This window comes from Gossypium arboreum, chromosome 4, assembly GCF_025698485.1.
Source record: "Gossypium arboreum isolate Shixiya-1 chromosome 4, ASM2569848v2, whole genome shotgun sequence".
In the NCBI taxonomy this organism is placed as follows: domain Eukaryota; kingdom Viridiplantae; phylum Streptophyta; class Magnoliopsida; order Malvales; family Malvaceae; genus Gossypium; species Gossypium arboreum.
In genome coordinates, this window is record NC_069073.1 from 69740973 (window position 1) to 69747233 (window position 6261).

The following is a 6261-nucleotide window of genomic DNA, read 5'->3' on the forward strand; positions in this document are numbered from 1 at the left end:
TTTCAAGAAGACTTTATCTCTGATCTAAAACTCTATATCTTTACGTTTCAAGTCTGCATAAAATTTCTGACGATCTAACGCTGCTTTCAGATTTTCACGGATCACTTCTACTTTCTGTTCAGTTTCTCTAATCAAATCGATCCCGTATATCTTATTTTCACTGAGCTCAGTCCAGTATAACGGTGTACAACATTTACAAGCATAAAAAGCTTCATAAAGTGCCACTTTGATATTCGATTGAAAATTGGTATTATACGCAAATTCAATTAGAGGTAGGTATCGTTCCCACATACCTTAAAACTCGAGAATGCAACATCTCAACATATCCTTAAGTATCTGAATGATTCGCTCAGACTAGCCATCTGTTTGTGGATGGAAAGCAGTACTGAAATTTAATTTCGTACCTAGTGCATCTTGTAATTTCTTCCAAAATCATGATGTAAACCTTGGATCTCTATCCAAAATAATAGATATATGCACACCATGTAATCTCACAATCTGAGAAACATACAATTCAGCTAGCTTATCCAGTGATAAGTCTGTATGTATCAGAACAAAATGAGCCGATTTAGTCAATCTATCTACAACAACCCAGATTGCATCCTTCTTGCTCGGTGTCAATGGTAAACTAAATACAAAATCCCTTGTGACTCTATCCCACTTCCACTCAGGTATCATGATAGGCTGAAGTAATCCTGAAGGCACCTGATGTTTATCTTTTACTTGTTGACAAACTAAACATCTTGCAACAAAGTCAGAAATGTCTCAGTTCATTCCATGCCACTAGTAAAGCTATTTCAGATCATTATACATCTTTGTACTACCTGGGTGAACTGATAACCGACTACTATGAGCTTCATTCAATATCATCTGAATCAGCTCTAAATTCCTTGGAACACATATTCGATTTTTGAATCTCAAACAATCATCAGCATCAACTCTGAATTCTAAATCAACATCTGTCTCACACTGAGCTTGTTTTGCTAGTAATTCATTATCAACCTTCTAGGCATCACAAATTTGTTGAATAAGTAACGGTCTTGCTTTCAATTCAGCTAATATCGAACCATCATCAGACATGGCCATATTTATATTCATTGCACGTAAAGCAAACAGTGATTTTCGGCTTAAAGCATCAGCAACAACATTAGCCTTTCCCGGGTGATAGTCAATCACAAGCTCGTAGTCTTTTAACAATTCTAACCATCGACGTTGTCTTAAGTTTAGATCTTTCTGTGTCATCAAATATTTTAGACTTTTATGATCAGAATAAACATGACATTTCTCATCAAGCAAATAGAGACACTAAATTTTAAATGCGAACACAATGGCTGCTAATTCTAGGTCGTGTGTCGAATAGTTCTTTTCATGTGGCTTCAATTGTCTCGAGGCATAAGCTATAAATTTTCCTTTCTGCATCAAAATACAGCCCAAACCATTCGAAGATGCATCACTATAAATAAAAAATTCTTTACCCGATTCTGGTTGAACTAGCACTGGAGCTTCAGTCAAAAGAGCTTTCAATTGATCAAAGCTTTTCTAGCAATTTTTGACCACTCGAATTTGACATCCTTTTGCAATAGCTTCGTCATCAGAGCTGCAATTATAGAAAAACCAATCATGAACTGCCTATAATACCCAAGAAGTCCTAGAAAGCTTCGAACTTCAGAAACATTCTTAGGTGGTTTCCAATCAAGTATAGCTAAAATTTTACTCGGATCAACCCGAATACTTGATGCTAATATCACATGACCTAGAAAACTGACTTCACTTAACCAGAACTTTCATTTACTAAATTTTGCATACAACTGTTTATCTCGCAAGGTCTGTAACACAAGTCTCAAATGCTTGGCATGTTCAGCTTCGTCACGAGAGTAGATCAAAATGTCATCTATAAACACAACTACAAACCGGTCCAGCTACGGTCTGAAGATCCAATTCATAAAATCCATGAAAATAGCAGGTGCATTAGTGATTCTGAATGGCATAACTAAAAACTCATAATGTCCGTACCTTGTTCAGAAAGCAGTCTTTGGTACATCAGAGTCTTAACTTGCAACTGATAGTAGCCCGATCTCAAATCTATCTTTGAAAACACTGTAGCCCATTTCAGTTGGTCAAACAGATCGTCAATCTGTGGCAACGGATACTTATTCTTTATAGTCACCTTATTAAGCTATCTATAATCGATGCACATTCTCATAGTTCCATCTTTCTTCTTCACAAACAACACAGGTGCACCCCACGGAGAGAAACTCTGTCATGTGAAACCCCTATCTATCAATTCTTGCGACTAAGCTTTCAATTCTTTTAATTTTGTAGGTGCCATTCTGTACGGAGGTATGGATATCGGAGTCGTCCCAGGCATTAACTCAATTCCAAACTCTACCTCCCGAATAGGTGGCAAACCCGGTAATTCTTCAGGAAATACATCTGGATACTCACATACAATAGGTACTGATTCAATGTTTCTTTTAGCCACTTTACTGTCAAACACATAGACAAAATAAGGTTCACACCCTTTCCTCACATATTTCTAAGCTAGCATCGAAGAAATTACTATTGGTAAACGATATAAATCACTGGATTCAATCTGAACAATCTCATCTTTCTGACTCCACAAATCAGTAGTCTTTCTCTTGCAATTTACAATAGTATCATGCAAAGTTAACCAGTCCATACCCAAAATTATGCTGAACTCGTCAAATGCAACAACATCAAATTAGCCAAAAAGCACGAATCTTGAACCATCAAAGGGCAATCCTTACATACTTTATCAACCATAACACATTGGCCCAAGGGGTTTGACACTCTAATCATAAACTCAGTAAACTCAAGAGGCAACATCTTGCTGAATACTAAAGTCTCACAGACATAAGAATTAGTAGAACCAAGATCAATTAATGCAATCACATTAGTATCATAGAGAGTGAATATACCAGTAATGACATCTGGGGATGAAGCCTCCTCGCGTGCACGCATAGCATAGGCTCTGGCAAGTGTACGAGTCTCAGATCTATTTGATGTATCTTTAGTTCCTCTCTGACTACCGCTCGTATTACCCGCATTTCTCAGTGGTCTACCCTGAGCTGCAGTATTACCCGATCTCGAGTTCTGCACTGGATTCTCTTCAGCTAACCTTGGGTAATCTTGAATATAGTGATCCATCGACCCACATTTAAAATAGGCTTGATTGTGCAATCTGCAACTGCGAGGATGTCGTTTACCACAATGCTCACATTCAGGTTAATTAGATCTGACATTACCCATACTGGCTACCGAGGTAGCTCTCGAACTCACAGGTGGTCTATTCTGATCCCATCTAGAGTAACCCGAAGTGGCTTTTGAACTACTAAAATCATCTCGGAACTTCTTTGGTGCTGACTGGACTGACCTGCAGAATGATCTCTTACGCAAGTCTCTAGCTTCAAAGTCAGCTTTCTTTTTCTTTTTTTCGAGCTCTTCAGCTTACAGGCTCGCTCAACGAGTACCACAAACTCTTTTATCTCAAGATACCAACTAACAATTTAATGTCTTCGTTCAGTCTATCTTCAAATCTTTTACACTTTATGGCTTTGGTAGAAACACACTCTCGGGCATACCGACTAAGTCTCACGAATTTCCACTCATACTCTGTTACGGTCATCTGGCCCTGTTTTAGCTCCAAAAATTCTTTACGCTTCTGATCAATATATCTCTGGCTAATATATTTCTTACTGAACTAAGTCTGAAAGAATTCCCAAGTCACCTGCTCTCTCAGAACTACTGATACCAGGGTATTCCACCAGTGACATATTGTCTCAAAGCAAAGATATAGCACATTTCAAACATTCATCTCGAGTATAGGATAGCTCATCAAACACACGGATGGTGTTATCAAGCCAGAACTCAGCCCCCTCAACGCCATCATCATCAGTGGCTTTAAACTATTCAAATACATGTTTTCTGGTTTTATCAATAGGTGGTCTATTCAATCGCGACAGATCACTTACTTGAGGTACAACAGGCATGGAAGATGGATTAATCAGGGGTGGAGGTTGTCGAGCAGCTGGGTTAGTCCGGATATATTGAGTGAACCAGTCATTCATCATTTCTTAGAAGGCTTCTTTAGCCTCACTTTCTTGATTACTCGAAGTCGGTCGAGAATCAGCATGCGCTGTCCCTTGCGCTGGAGCAGGCACTACACTCCCGACATCATCAGCTACAGCTCTATTAGGATCCATTTACTATATGAAAACACATTTCAAATGTCAGAAGTCATCACACTATCACAGAATACTATTATGGCATGTATAGATAGACTCACACGCGCTATGTTAGTCCTAGAATCGACTAAACCGTAGCTCTGATACCAATAAAATGTAACACCCCTAACCCGTATCCATCGCTGGATTAGAGTTATAAGGTATTACTGATCATATTACAAATCATACAATTATGCATTATATATTACAGCTCAACCCTAATATCACATCAGTGGGTATAATCATTTCATATATCAGAACCTAAAATTTTTATCATTCATCACATAGTATAAATAAAATATATCTCAAAATACATCAGCATAGCTATACATATACCGAACATATGACTCATCGATATCTTTATTATTGAGTATTAAACATGTTCTTAAATAAGCCATGCACTTCCATAAGTTAATATTAATGGAAAGTAAACTTCATTATTAGCCTCTTTATTCCTACATGCAGCACCATACTTTAAATTTATATGTTATTCATGTTTTGGTACATTAATAAAACTTAATGAATCCACTCGAACATATATATACATGCACAAATAAAAACTCCTAGCATTTTCGAATAGAGCTTATTAGCAAATCATACTTGAGGCTAAGTAAATAACTAATATATAAGGGATGTTACATGTTACATAAGGGACAAGATCATTACAACCATTTTAAAACTAAACCACTACTGGACACAATTAACAACTCCAACATAAGCTCATAATATAACTAATTGAAACTTATTTCACAATTTAGCAAACAACTACATATACAATTTAAATTCAATATAACATAGCCGAATATACCTTAAGGTTTAATACTAGTGCGTATTCACGCTAGGCACCAAAGCCACACTTTATTAATTAATTTCATACCAAGTAAATGACAAAAACAATCATGGAATATTTTTCCTTATTTAATTCCATGGAAAACCAAATTATATATTTAATTCACACATCTATCCAAGGTTTCCATTACCGAATTATCAAAACCAATTTCATAAATCTTTATTACTAAAAACATATTAGATTAAACCTAAATATAATAAACAACATCCACATGCATACTTTATCTTAGTATTATACACATCCAAGCTAATCACTTTCATACCACATCCAAGATTTATAATTAAATTCAATACCCAAAATGCATAACATATTACTTCCAACCCATGGCATATAGCAAAATAATTGAAACGAGCTCCAACCATAGTCTAGCCAAACCAAACTCAAGCATAACACTTAAGCCATTTTCGCATGGCTAAATTTTACACGACCCAAAAATCTAATATTTCAAAATAAAATCCAGCCTATACATGCCATAGTTCAAGTTCGACTATTTAAATGCCAAAACAGTAGATAGTGTGATGGACTTTACTGACGATCACCGAGCTTGTAACTTAAATCCAAAGTTTATAAAACAGAAGCAAATATACATACAATAACGTATTATAGCTTAGTAAGCCATAAGCAAATAAACAATCTAATAATATAACTATGTCATAATAAATTTAGCCGAATTATACTAATATAAGTATGCTTAGTCTCAACCTACCAAATTCATTTGTGATATTTCATTTTTATACAAAGTTATCACCTTGGCCAAAAGCCTGTATAACCAACTTAAGTAATTCATATTTTATTTACAAATCATCATAATTACTACTCAAGCATCATAATATGTCATCACGTACACATTAACCAAATGGCCGAATACACTCAGTTACATCCATAAGCATATCACATATTATTTCGAAGACAAACACAGTACATATATATTTCCTTATTAACTTCGATTACTATCATATGGTTTCATCTTCCATATTTATTTAATAAGTCATTTGTATCAACCATTAATTACGTACCTACCTTACTTTGACTTGGTAGCAAATTAATCCATACCTGTACATAGCTCGTTCTACATATTCAAACATAGCTTATCGTTGCTCGATGAACCATTCGGAATAGAATAGGACACTCGGATAATCACATAAATTGTACAACGTCAACGTCAAA